General features: G+C 36.6%; 1 pseudogene; it reads left to right on the top strand.

Moving 5' to 3' along the window:
• Nucleotides 1-13424: 13424 nt before the first annotated feature.
• On the top strand, nucleotides 13425-13595 carry LOC114031788 (annotated as a pseudogene).
• The last annotated feature ends 1171 nt before the right edge of the window (nucleotides 13596-14766 follow it).

The following is a 14766-nucleotide window of genomic DNA, read 5'->3' as shown; positions in this document are numbered from 1 at the left end:
GAGGGGAATAAGGTATAAGAAGCAAAGAAAGGTAAGAAGGGACTGAATTCTAAAGAGATTTAAAAGTCAAAGTATTTTATGTTTGATGTTCAGGGTAATAGGTAACCAACAGAGATTATTGAATGGAGGGGGAAGGGCATGGTAGGATCAGACCCACACTTTGTGAAAAACAGTTTGATAGCTGAGGAAAGTATGGATGGGAGTGGGCAGAGATTTGAGGCAAGAAGACCAAACTGAATGCCATAGTGTTAGGTGATGAGTATGCACCAAGGTGGTGGCAGGGTTAAAGGAAAGAATGAAGGATATATGAGACATATGGCAAAGACTTTACAATTGATTGGAAATGGTAGATGAAAGAAAGTGAGAAGTTGGGGATGACTACTAGGTTGTTATTCTGGGTCACTGGGAGAATAATAGTGACAGAAACTGGAAACTTGGGAAGAGGGGAGGGGTTAGGTAGAAAGATAATATGTTTAGTTTTGTGCATGCTGAATTTAAGGTGCCCTCAAGTCATCTAATTTGAGATGTCTAAGAATCAGTTGGAGTTACAAGATTAGAAATCAGAAGATAGGTAACGTCTCAATAAGTATATCTAAGGATCATCTACATAAAGGTGATAATTGAATCCATCAGCACAGATGAAATAATTAAGCAAAATAGGGAAGGAGAAGAGAAGAAAGCCCAGGATAGTACCTTAAGAAACATTTATTTTTAGTGGGCATGGTGTGGATGAATAGTCAGCAAAGGAGACCGCAAAAGAGCTGTTAGGTTCAGGAGGAGAACCATTAGAGAGCATTATCATAAAGAACTATAGATGAGTATCAAGAAGAAGAGTCAATGGATGCAGAGGTCAAAGGGAATGAAGACTGAGAAAAAGTCACAGTTAGCCTATAAAGATGGACAGTGAGCAAGTAATGATGGATATAAGGGGTCCTCAAATCTTTTTGTATCATGTTCTCTTTGGCATTCTGATGAAGCCTATTCATTAAATGCTTATAATAAAATATATATGATTGCAAAGGATGAAAATTATATTCAAATACAGTTTTCAAACTATTTCTTTAAAATATTATAAAATTTACGAACCCCATGTCAATGTCCCCAGGTTTAGAATAATGACAATTCTTGAGAATGGCATCCTGGGAACAGCCCTTAAATTAGAGCAAACAATGCTATTTTTGGTTTTGCCTCTGCCTCTTACTGGCTTCTGAGCCTTTGTTTGGCATTGACCTCTCTGTACCACAGGATCTTCCTGTGTCAAAATGATATAATCAGATTTGTGTTACCCAACACTAAGAAAGATAGTGAGGAAGGAAAAACTTTGTAAGTTTTCAAGAGCCACCTAGACTTGAGCTAATATCACTCTTTGTAAACAGTTGTACAGGTCAAGGCTTGCTATTTTTTCCAGTATAATAACTCACTTCAAATCATTTTTCTTTTTTTCTCTGAAAATTCAGAATATTTTTTGTGCTTACTTACCAGAACAAAAAGAGAAGGAATTTTTGTGTGAATAATTGAAATTGTCTGTGGAATTTCCCTGATAGTTCTTACCTTACAATCTGGGTTATAATCTCTGTAGGAATTGCATATCAAGATTGCTTTATATTCTAATAAGATAATTTATGAATTTGGATTAGCCAAACTTTTCCCTCTGATAATAATAATAATAGCTAGCATTCCATATCACTTTGAGGTTTGCAAAGTGTTTTACAAATATCTCATTTTATCCTGGAAGATAAGTATTGTCATTATCCCCATTTATAGATGATGGAACTGAGGCAAATATATATTAAGCAACTTGCCCAAAGTCTTACAGCTAAGTGTCTGAGGCAGGATTTCAACTCAGGTCTTAGGGATTCCATGTCTGGCAACATATACACTGTGCAATCTAGGATTCAATATTTGGAAACTGATTTTTTTTTTAAAGATGTATACAATGCATGCAAACTCTGGGTCAGTTCAAATAAAAATAAAATCTTATAAAGCAAATGTTGGTTATCAGGTTGCTTTTTTTTAAAAAAAAATCTATGTTCTCATTCTTTCTCCTTATTTTCCTAAACTTCAATTTTGCTTGCAGTATTTTCTCCTTGACCTGATAATTCTGGAATTTGGCTACAATATTCCCTGGTGTTTTCAATTTAGGATCTCTTTCAGGAGGTGATTGGTGGATTGTTTTGATCACTTTTTTACCCTCTGGTTCAAGGATTTCAGAGTGGTTTTCCTTAATGATTTCTTGAAAGATGCTGTCCAGGCTCTTTAAAAAAAAATCATGGCTTTCAGGTAGACAAATAATTCTTTAGTTATCTGTCCTGGATTTATTTTCCAGGTCAGCTGTTTTTTTCCAATGAGGTATTTTACATTTTCTTCTATTTTTTTTTCATTATTTTGATTTTGTTTGACTGATTCATGATGTCCCATAGAGTCATTAGTTTCCACTTGCCCAATTCTAATTTTTAACAAATTGTTTTCTTCAGTTAACTTTTGTACCTTTTTTCCATTTGACCAATTCTACTTTTTAAGGAGTCGTTTTCTTCAATGTACTGTTTTGTTTTGTTTTGTTTTTCCATTTTGCCAATTGTATTTTTGGAGGAATTGTTTTCTACAGTCAATTTTTGTCCTTCCTTTTCTAAGCTGTTGATTCTCTCTCTCATTTCTTTTCCCAATTTTTCTTCTACCTCTCTTATTTGACTTTTAAAATTTTTGTTGAGCTCTTCCAAGAAGGCTTTTTGGGCTTCAGACCAGTTTGAGATTTTAGATATGGGTATATTGACAATGCTGTCCTCTTTTTGTGTTTTGATCCTTCCTGTCACCATAATAATTCTCTATGGTCAGTGTTTTTCTTTGTTGCTTTTTGCTCTTGGTGTTTGCCTTTTTCCTGGCTTTTAAAGTTGATCTCTGCTTCTGGGGCACAGGGGGCCCTGTCCCACGCTTCTTGTGCTGAAGGCTAGAGGCCTGGTGTGCTGGGGTCTCAAGTGCTGGCATCTGAATCTTTTAGGGGTCTGGTAGCTTAACTGGTGCTGAGCTGGAGCTGTTGGTGGTAACTGGTGTGTGCCAAGGTCAGGTGGTTTTTTTTTTTTTGCATTTCCCAGGCTTACACTGAAACTCCCAGGGTTGGAGGTGGGAGTTGTCTGTCACTTGGCAGTCGCCTCCTCACCTGGGGCTGCACAAGAACCTCAGGGTGGATGCCTGTCTGCTGACACACATGATGGTTCTCTGAGCTGGTGTCTGCTAGTTCCCCTGGTTGTGCAAAGGCATGCAAGGGGGTCTGGGGTGCTGCTGTTGGCACTTGCCTGCTCCACCACTCTGGGTTCGGGATCTCTCATGAGTTTGCAGAAGTGGGTCTTGCCACTGGCTTGCCAGGATGCCTCCTGTCCTGGGCTGGTCTCCTTCAACCACAGCAAGAGGGACCTTTCCCATTAATCCTCCAAGACTTCAGAGCTAAGAGACTGTTGCATCTTGTCTTTCTGCTGGCTCCACCATTCCAGGATTTTTCCTGGGGCAATATTTTCTAGGTTTTTCAACGTTGATAAGGGAGGGTGAGAGCAACTTACTGCTTACTCTGCTATCTTGGGTCCTGGAAGCTCCTAAATTTCAATTTTTTTTCTGGAGTTGTGAATTTTTTTGGTGTAGTGACTTCTGGTGATGAAATTTCCACCACCAATGAATATATGCAATTATTTTATAAGATACCTGAAGAGTTGCCTGGGTTACTGAAAAAGTCAAGTGTCTTAGCTAGGATTAAAAAGGCAGTATGTTTCAGAGTAAGAACTTAGAACCAGGCCCTTGATCTTTCTGACTACCAAGATCCCCTCTCTATCTGCTATTTGATTTTTTTTACTTGTCTTTTCTCTTGTCCTGAGAGAGGCAACATAGTGTTATCAGATGGGGTTTTGTACTTCTAGTGAGAAAGGGAAAGAGGAATAAGGAATAAAGCATTTTTAATGCACTTACTATATGCCAGGCAATATGCTAAGAGCTTTACAAATAAAATTTCATTTGATTTTCACAACAACCCTAGGAGGTAGATGCTATTATTATACCCATTTTACAGTTGAGGAAACTGAGTCAGACAGAGGTTGAGTGATTTGCCCAGGTTCACACAGCTTGTAAGTGTCTGAGGCCGCCTTTGAAGTTAGGTCTTGTTGACTTCAGGTCTAGTGCTCTATCCACTATACCACCTAGCTCCACAGAATTGCTTATGTTCAAATCCCAACTTGTAGCTCTTCAGAGAAGTAACACTGAACTTCAGAGGCACAGAGAAATGGGAGATGCCGCTTCTGTGAACCCCAGTCAGTTGCTGCAAACCAGAAACATGAAAGGAATACCAGCCACAGTAACAAAGGGAAAGGGCTCACTCATGCAGTGTTCAAAGCCCTCCCCCCAAATATGAGTATCTTTGGGGGATTTATATATGGATTGGAAGAAAGAAAAGGGAATAATCATTTATTAACCCTCTATATGTGCCAGACACTGTGCTAAACATTTTCCCAATATAATCTAATTTGATGCTCACAATAATCCTGGGAGGTAGGTAATATTATTGTACCCATTTTATAGCTGAGGAAACTGAGGTAAACACAGGTAGAGTGACTTTCTAAGGGTCACACAGCTAGTAATTGTATGAGGTTGGATTTGAATTTGGGTCTTCGACTCCAGGCCTTCTGTGTCATCTTGCTGGTTAGGTGAAACTAATTATACTTCCTGAGAATTCCTTTGTTATTTGGTTTGTTATTCTGCCCTAATTAAAAGCTTTGCTATTTGATCTATGATTTCTGCCTGTTTTTTTTGGTTGTTGTTGTTGGTGGTGGTGGTGGTGGTGATGTGCTGGTTTTTTGTGTTTGTGTTTGTTTTGTTTTTTGTTTTTGTAGAGATGTACTGCATGGAGGCTTGATTCTCCAGAATCATATGGGGTCCATATTATGCTAGATTTCATAAAATCCTGCTCTTCATAGAAAATAGATTTTTATTTTGTGATCCTGAATCTCATATTTCTGTGAAGCCTCAGGGATTCCAATTCTAAAAAAAATAGAATTCTTTTGGATTTAACTTAACACATACATATGCCATGTTATGATTCTAAAGTTCAAAATGAATTATTAAGTGACACATAGCTGCTGAAAAGGTTAATAAAATAAACAAAAAGTTGCAAATCTTAGCCATATAGGAAATAGTCATGTTGAAAATTGTGTTTGTAATTTGTTGTTTAGAACTTGCGGCACATCACTGCACAGAAGTAACATTTTATGTAGTGGTAACTTTCCAGGCTAGTCAGTTAAACCTACTTATGTTATCATTGTTGTTCAGCCTTTTTTAGTCATATCTGACTCTTCATGACCCCATTTAGGGTTTTCTCAGCAAAGATACTGGAGTAGTTTATCATTTCCTTCTCTAGCTCATTTTACAGATGAAGAAACTGAGGCAAATAGGGTTAAATAACTTGTCTAGGGTTACACAAGCTAGTAAGTGTTTAAGGCCAGATTTGAATTTAGGAAGATGAGTCTTCCTGACTCCAGGCCTGGTAATCTATCCACTGTACCACCACTGTACCCCATGTTATCATTAGCTGAATTTTAATTAAAAAAATATTAGTGGCATTGAGACTTCTATATGGAACACCCTGACCCTGGGCCCTGACATACTACATTGAATCTATTCCAATCAATTATTGCTTATCAGAATAACTTCCATTTCTGAAAATATTTTATTTTAAATTTGATTTAATATCTTGTCAAAGATCTTGAAAACAGTAAGATAGAGAATAAAATACATTAGATCAAGGCCTAAGTCAGCTGTCCTCTGATTTCTGGTGGACAGTTAACTACCTATATATAATTTTGGACAAGTCCTTTAGCTTCTATGAAATTCATCCTAAACAGTTTTTTTTTCCCCAACTAAGGCCATTGAAATAAATGATCTCTTAGATCCCTTCTAGTTCTAATAGCCTATAATTTTTCTATGACATGATGAAAAGATGGGCATGGAGTCTTCTGACATTAATCTCATATTTTCACAGTCATGGTGGGTACACACCATTTATTCTGACTAATCTTCTAAAGACCACATAAGAGTTTGGTTTTGCCTACATGTTGTCATATCCTAATAATTCATATGATTCATCTCTACTAGGTTCTAAACTCTATGAGGCCAGGGATTGTTAATTATTTAGATTGTGTATCTTTCCTAAAGCCGTGCATAATGTTCTTCAAATACTAGATTCTCAATATGTTGAATGAAACTTAATGAGAAACATGAATATAGTTGAATTTTTCACAATTAAAACTCTTTTGTAGAGAATATATAACTCTTTCAATATCATATAAACACAGCCTTTGTGACATATCCATTTTAGCAGAGAGGAGCCCATTAACTGAGCCCTCATATCCCCTTTCGTATCCCCTTATTATTAAGCTCCAGTATGTTGATTTGCCCAGTGGCCTTGTTCTTTTCTATCACTCAAAATTTTGTCTCCAGGTTCTAAGACACAATCCTCTCATTTACCTCTGCCTCTTTCAATTTAGCTTCTTTTCATTTAATTAAAAGGTATAGACAATGTTGAAAATGTGTAGTGTGCTGATTAAATTGGACTGCGATGTTCAAAAGAATGTGATCTTTAGCCTTTTCTTTCTATTCCCTTACTGTGACAAACCAGGTCTTTTGAATTCAGCCCTTCTCCAAGATTCTCTCTTTCATTTGTGTTAAGAAATGGCTGATGCTGATTATGACTGAAATTGATATTAGAGGCAGTGAAAAGTTTTTCTCCTCCAAAAGAATTAGCAAATCATTGAATCGTTTAACCAAAAGTTTCAGATAATATAATTAGTTATCATGATTATCTACATATTATCAGTCACATTTAAGGGTGAAGAAAATGACCATAAGCATATACTACCTCATATATATATATGAGTGTGTATGTGTGTATATGTGTGTATGTACCTGTATATGTATATATGTGTATACATATATACAGACTCATATATGTACATATGTATATGTGTTTATATTTATATGTATGTATAGATGATTTAGATATATGTGCATGTGCATATATGTATATGCATATTTATGTATCCTTTCTCCCCTTTTTCTTTCCTCCTACTTCCTCTTCCTCTCTTCCTAGCATTCAGAATACTAGCCAGTATGGAATTTAAAATATGATTCAATTGAATGTGAAGAGTCCTTACCTTAATTGGACCTTTTTCAAAATGGTAGCAAACACTTGGGAGAAGGGTAGACAAAGTAATCTGCCATAATTAGAAATTCTCCCTGATATTAAGCCTGAAGCTCTTGTCCCATGGAGTTTAATGAAATTGAGAATTTCAGCACCCTAACCAATAAAACTTTATTAGTTAATAAAAATGAAAAGTATTTCTGTGCTGCATATGCTTATACAGTTTAAAGTATTTTCTCAATTAAATCTTAAAAAGGGAACATATATTAGCTTCACCTTTGAACTCAGAAGAGAATCAATAGGGCTATTTTTACCCATAGTTAGAATAGTACCAAAATTATATTGTGTGATTTGAGGGGTACCAGGAAGTTCCCCATGTTCAAACATGTGCTAAAAATCTGCCAATTAAAAGTCTTTTGAGTTGGGCATTAACCATTTTATATTTCCCTTTTTCAAATTGAAAATGCATTCTCTTACTTGAGATTTCATCAAGAAATTAGTTTGCTGCAGCATTTTGTTTCCTGAAAGGGGAAACCTAGAGAAACATGAAATATCTAGGTGATTAGACATAATGAGGTGGAGCAAAGATAAAAAAAAAGGAAAGAATACAGAAAAGAAAGACAGTAGAATACCATTGAAAGAATGTTAGATTTGGAGTCAGAGGACTTGAGTAAAAATCCTAGCTCCGTCACTCACTGTCACTGTGATCTTAGGCAAGTTGCATACTTAGTAACAGTAGGCTTCATTTTCTCATCTATAGAATAAAAGGGTTAGACTAGATTAACTCTAAGGTCTCTACCATCACTAAATCAATTTTATGATTGTTCTGTTTTTATAAGTCCAGTGTCTGATATATCATAGACATTTGTGAAATTGAATCAAATTGGGGGAAAAAAAAGTTGAGGGTCCAAACAGAAACTTAATCTTCATCACATTTTTAATACACAACATATACAGATCTTTCTAAATGACAAAAGAAAGAGCAGCATTGTACTTTCCCCTACTATTATCCAAGTTTCAATTATCAGTTATATGTGCATTATTCCAAAGCACATGAAAAATAAATTATACTAAGAATCTGTTTAAAAATATTGTACGTTCAATTTAGGAATGCTTTTTAATGTCTGCCCTCATATAAATGCATTAAAATATGTGTCTCATTAAGAAAGAAAATTAATCTATATTTTATCAGTATTCAGTTCTTGGAATCCTATAAAGTCAAATGAAAAGGCTTTATCACTTTTTTTTGCAATATTGAAAGATGTTTCCTGTTAAGATCTATTTGTTTATAAATGGATGTGAACAACATGTGTATACCACTGTTGCCTTTTGAGAGCTTAGACCAAGACTCTGTTAAGTATAGAAAAATTCAAAGACTGAAGTTTTAAAATTCTACTTTCCTGAAACAAACAAACAAAAAAAAATCCTACAAGATTACTGGTTTCTCATTGCACTGATTAGACATCTAAAGTTTTTTCAAAGTTGTTTTATTTTATTATACTGTTATCATTTTATAAATTACTCTCCTGGTTCTGCTCACTTCACTCTTTGTAAGTTCATAACCTTATGAATTTGGTCATTCCTCATGATACAAAAATATCTATTATATTCTTTTAACATAATTTGTTAAGCCTTTGTTAATAAGTGGGTACCCCTTTAGTTTCCATATCTGTGGCACTACAAAAAAAGCTGCTGTAAACATTTTTGGACATATAGCTCTTTCTTTTACCCCTTTTTCAGTATAGGCCTAGTAGTGCTATTCCTGGGTTGAAGAGTATGCACAGTTCAGTGATTGTGCCCCAAAAAGGTACAATTCCAAATAACATTGCAGAATTACTATAACATCTCACGGCTCCACCAATAGGTAATTAGGGTATCTGTTTCCCTTCATTCTTTACAACATTTGCCATTTTTTTTCCTGATCTTTGCCAATCTAATGGGTATCAGGTAGAACCTCCGAGCTGTTTAATTTATTTCTTCAATTATTCAATATTTAACACAGTAAGTTACCAACCATTTAGTAAGTGCTTATCACATGTTAGACAGTATGCTAAACACTGGGGTTACAAAGACAGACCAAAAATTAAAACACACACAAAAAAACATTTCTCTTAAGGAGCTCACAATTTAACGGATTTGGAGCATCTTTTTCATTTGGTTGTTGATATCTTAGATTTCTTCCTTTGAAACCTGCCAGTTCATAGCCTTTAATCATGGCTCTTATTCTTCTAAATTTGAATCACTTCATTATAGATCTTGAAAATGAAACTGTTACCACAGAATCTTGTTCAAATATTTTCCTAGTTAACTATTTTTCTTCTAAATTTATCACCACATAGGTTTTAGTTGTACAGAAACTTTTAAATATCTTATGTTTAAGGTGGAGAGGGTATAAGTTATAAGAAAACTGCAAAGGTAAGGGATGGTGAGATTATGAAGGCCTTACAATGTTAAAAAGAGGATTTTATATTGAATCTGGGAAGTGTTGTGGAGCCATTGGTGGTGATTGAGGTATATGTGTCTGTAGGGGTATTTGTGTGATTTGGTCAGATCTGTGCTTCAGAAAAATCTCTTTGGCAGATGAGTAGAAGGAGGGGAAGGAAAGGAATAAGAATTTATTAAATATCTATTATGTGCCAGGGACTATGTTATATTATCTCATTTGAGCCTCATAACAACCCTGAGGGTGGGTACTATTATCCTCATATTAAAATTGAGGAAACTGAGGCAAACAGAGTAGCTTGTCCAAAATCACACAGCTAATGAGTGTCAAATACTGGATTTGAACTCAGGTCTTTCTCAGTCTGGGTCCTGCACTCTATCCACTGTGCCACCTAACTGTCTCTTGTACCAGATAGCTGGTTGAAGATAGACTGGGCTAAAGAGAAACTTGTGTCAGGCAGATCAACAAGCAGCATAATGTAATTGTTCAAACATGAAGTGATGAGGTGCTGTACTATGATAATGGGAATGTCAGCAAAGAGAAGGTAGCATATTCAAGAGATAGTATGCAAGTGATCCCATTCCACCTCATCTCCTCCAACAGATTGCCCCCCTGGCATCCCAATGCTATCATTTATTTTCAGTCTCTCTCTGCCTACTGGTCCATTCCCTTCTGCCTACAGGATGACTATTTCTCTCCTATGCTGAAAAAAAAGCCACTCGATCCTTCCATCCCCGCTTAACTATTGTCCTATATTTCTTCCGCCCTTTGTAGGTAAACTCCTTGAAAAGGCCATCTACAATAGGTCCCTCTACTTTCTCTCCCCCCCACACTATCTTCTCAACCCCTTATAATCTAGCTTATGAACTTATCATTTCACTGAAACTGCTCTCTCCAAAGTTACTAACGATCACTTAGTTGCCAAATCCTATGGCTTTTTCTCTACCCTCATTCTCTTTGACCTCTCTGCAGCATTTGACATGTTTGATCACTCTCTTCCCCTTGATATTCTCTTCTCTCTAGGTTCTTGGGATGCTTCTCTCTCCTGGTTCTCCTACCTATATGACTGCTCCTTCTTTGTACCCTTTGCTGTATTCTTTTCCAGATCATGTCTGTAACCATATGTGTTCCTCAGGGTTCTCTCCTGAGTTCTCTTTTTCCTCTATACAGCTTCACTTATTCTGCCTGAAACTCTGCTGACTTCCAGCTTTGCATTTCCAGTTTTTCATAATGGCCTTTCAGATGGCCTTTCAGACATCTTAAACTAGATATCAAGTATACATCTTAAACTCAACATGATCAAAACAGAACTCATTTTGTTTTCTCCTAAACCTCCTCCGCCCCATAGTCTCTGTTTCTATAGAAGGAACACCATCTATCCTGTCCCTCAGGCTTACAACCTAGAAGACATTCTGGACTTCTCACTATTGCTCACCCCCCCCCAATATCCAATCTTTTTCCATGAGCTGTTGATTTCACCAGTGTATCATCTCTCAAATATGCCCTCTACTCTTCTCTGGCATTGCCACCACTCTAGTACAGATCCTCATCACCTCATGTCTAGACTATTATAATAGCCTGTTGGTGGGGTTTCCTGCCTCAAGTTTCTCCTTTCCAATCCATCCTCCATTCAGCCATTAAAGTGATTTTACTAAAGCAAAGGTCCAACCATGTCACTCCCCTACTGAATAAATTCCAGTGGTTCCCTATTGATTCTAGGATCAGGTATAAAGTGCTATGTATGGCATTCAAAGCTGTTCACAACAAATCCTTTTCTTAGCTTTCCAGTCTCCTTGAGTACAGGGATGATATCTTGGCTCTTATTATCTCCCCAGTTCTTAGTAGAGTGCCTGACTTGTAGTGGGTGCTTAATAAATGTTTATTGATTGATTGATAGGAATAATCAACAGGCCTTGCCACTAGATTGGATATAGGGAGTGAAAGAATGAAGAGTTGAAGGTGACATCTAGATTGGAAGCCTGGGTGACTGATAGGATAGTGATAACTCTCTGAAGTAATACAAAAGTTAGGAAAAGAGAAGGGCTTGGAGAGAAAGATAATTAGTTTAATTTTTTTATCATGTTGTGATTAAGCTGTCTATAGAATATCCAGTTCAAGATCTCCACTAAACAGTTGGATATGCAAAAGTGAAGATCAATTCAGAGGTTGGGGCTCCATAAGTAGATCTGAGCATTATCATGAGAGAGATGAAATTGCTTCTATGGGAGCTAATGATCTCACCAAGTGAAATAAGCTATAAGGAGAACCCAAGACCCAGGACATAGTTCTTTGGAACACCTAGAGGTGGCAGGCATGTCCTGGATGAAGAAGCTGTGGCAAAGGTGGCTGAGAAGGAGCAATCAATCAGGTAGAAGGAGAAATATTAGAGAATAGTGTCACCAAAACCTACAAAGAAGAGAACATCAAGGAGAAGAGGATAGTCAACAGTGTCAAAAGCTTCAGAGAGATCAAGAAGGATAAGGACTCTGAAGAGGCAGTAAAATTTGCCAGTGAAGAGGTCATTTGCAGCATTGGAGAAAGTAGTTTTGGTTGAAGTCAGAAGCAATACTGTAAGAAGTTAAGGAATAAGGAAAAAAAGTGTAGTCATGTAAATGACCTTCTCAAGAAGTTTAGCCACAAAAAAAGAGGAGAGATATAGGGTAACAGTGAGAATGAATGGATCAAGTAAGAGGACTTTTGAAGATGGAGGACACAAGGGAATGTTTTAAGAGTTCTAAAGTAGCCAGTATACAAGGAGGGATTAAAGCTAAGTAAGAGAGTAAAGATGATAGAAGGCACAATCTGCTGTAAAATAATGAATGAAATTTGGATTTAATATGGAATTTGGTGTGAGAAATTGTTCTGTACCATATTTATGCTGGAGTGTTTTCCATTTTCTTAAGAGTTTTTGTAACTAGGGTATTTTGGTTTATTGAACTTTTGTTCTCTGTGTTGTTCTTCCATTCTCTTGTAGTTTGAATGGTATTGCACCAATTAAATTATTTAGATGTTATAACCATTTGTATTATATTGGTTTGGTCCATCCATGAGTATTTAATATTTCCTAAATAAATTTGGACAGGCCTTGGTTTGTAAAGAGTATTTTGAAGTTATATTAGTATAGTTCCTGGGTGTTTCTTGGTAGATAGGCTCCTAAATTATTCTGTATTTATTTTGATTGATTTATTTTCTAAATGGCTTTTGTTGGTAATAAACCAAAATGTTGATGCTTTATGTAGATTTACTTTCTATTCTGCAACATTGATGAATTTATTGTTTTAATTATTAGTTGACTCTTTATTCTCCAAGTGAACCATCATGTCTGCAAAAATCATTTTGTTTCCTTTTCCTACTTCAATTTCTCTTTCTTGTCTTATTAGTATATTTTATGTTTCTAGCATTAAGTTAAATAGTAGTAGTGATAATAGTCATCCGTGCTTCAGTTTTGATCTTATTGCAAATACACTTGATTTTTCTCCATTATATATAATGAATGTTACTGAAGGTTTTAAATATATACTATTTACTCTATTAAAAATAAATCAGGGGGCAGCTGAGTTGCACAGTGGGTAGAGCACTGGCCCTGAAGTCAGGAGGACCTGAGTTCAAATCTGACCTCAGACCAAACACTTGACACTTACTAACTGTGTGACCCTGGGCAAGTCACTTAACCCCAATTACCTTAAAAAAAATCAGGCTCCTTCACAGATTGACTTGTCAAGGAGGAGCAGGTGACCTTGAAGCAGATGCACAGATGCATTAACAGGCTAAGGAGTTGGCCAAGTTGGGACGGAAGCAAGTGGGACAGTGATGCTGAACAAGTTCTTGAGACTGGCCTACAAGGAGCTGGTCAAACACAGGCTTCCTACTGCAGGCACCTAGGGTGTTGTTGGTGCTGTAGGGCTAATTTGGGCCACTGATTGGTATCTGATTCTGGATTGGGTGCTATATATCAATGGCAAATTTAAGAAAGGCAATTAAAATCTCTTTTTAATCTCATGGTCTAAGGATGGAGGACTTTTTTGGAAACTGCTCTTCTCGGCTACCTGATGAGACATATGTGAAATGTTCAGGGTAGACTTCAAGCATCTCAGTGTCTCTCAATGAGCATCTTTGATGTATCCCTAGGGTAGGGATAATTAAACCTCCATCTGAAACATGCTGGCTGCTTAGATGTTGAGCACAGGAATAACTATCGCAACAGATTTTATTATGCCTGATTTCAAAGTGACATATGGAATTAAAAAAACAAACAAACAAACAAAAATCTAACTGCCAAGGTCAAGTCTGAACCTTTCTGTGGTAATGTTTAATATTTTTCTGTAGTAAAGATGAGGATAGGAAGAAGGTAAAATTATTCATTTGTTAGAAAAATAACTCTGCCCTAGGAGGGAGGGGAGGCACAGGGACATTTATCATATCAGTAGGAATGCCAGCTCTGCACTGTCCCTACTGCCATCATTGCTCAATTCTTTCTTGAGAACAGCAACAAGCAAGGAGACCTTTTGCATGGCTCAGATAGTAGTTGCTAGGGGCATGACATGAGATAAAAAGAATTTACTTATCTAATTCAGGTACATATCAGAGTTGTGGGGCTTGCCTTCTGGGAGAAGTGAAAAAGAAAATATCTCTGCTGTGACAAACAGGTTGGTTTGTGATTTTGGCTTCAAAAGAGGGGAAAATGTGTCAATTAGTCTGTTAATTGCCTGCTCAGTCAGGCATTCCAGAATGTTCAAGTCAGGAAGTCTCTTTAGGGGAGGCAGGGATCAGGACTGATCCTGGAGGGAATAAAGACATGTAGAAAAATAATTATAGAACTATACAGTGTTAAACTTAGAAGGGTTGTTGAAATGTAAAATATTCCACTTGGAATAGATTATAGCAGTCATCTAGTCCAACCACCCTTTAGCTAAACAGATCTGGAAGTATCAATAATGGTAAAGGAACATTGATTGTGGAGGTAAACAAGAAGGAAAACTTATTTACTGATAGTGCATGCACTGAGTGGAGGACATATTTTCATAATTTTGATTTTCCTAAATGCTACACTGAATCTTGGATAATTAGATGGTCTAAAGTCGTTTGGAGTAGCTAGGTGGTGCAGTGGATAAAGTATCAGGCCTGGAGCCAGGAAAGCTCCTTTTCCTGTGCT

Source organism: Vombatus ursinus, unplaced genomic scaffold, assembly GCF_900497805.2.
Source record: "Vombatus ursinus unplaced genomic scaffold, bare-nosed wombat genome assembly UNPS02015255.1, whole genome shotgun sequence".
In the NCBI taxonomy this organism is placed as follows: domain Eukaryota; kingdom Metazoa; phylum Chordata; class Mammalia; order Diprotodontia; family Vombatidae; genus Vombatus; species Vombatus ursinus.
Note: the sequence above shows the minus strand (reverse complement) of the source record. Positions and strands in the feature narration are given on the sequence as shown.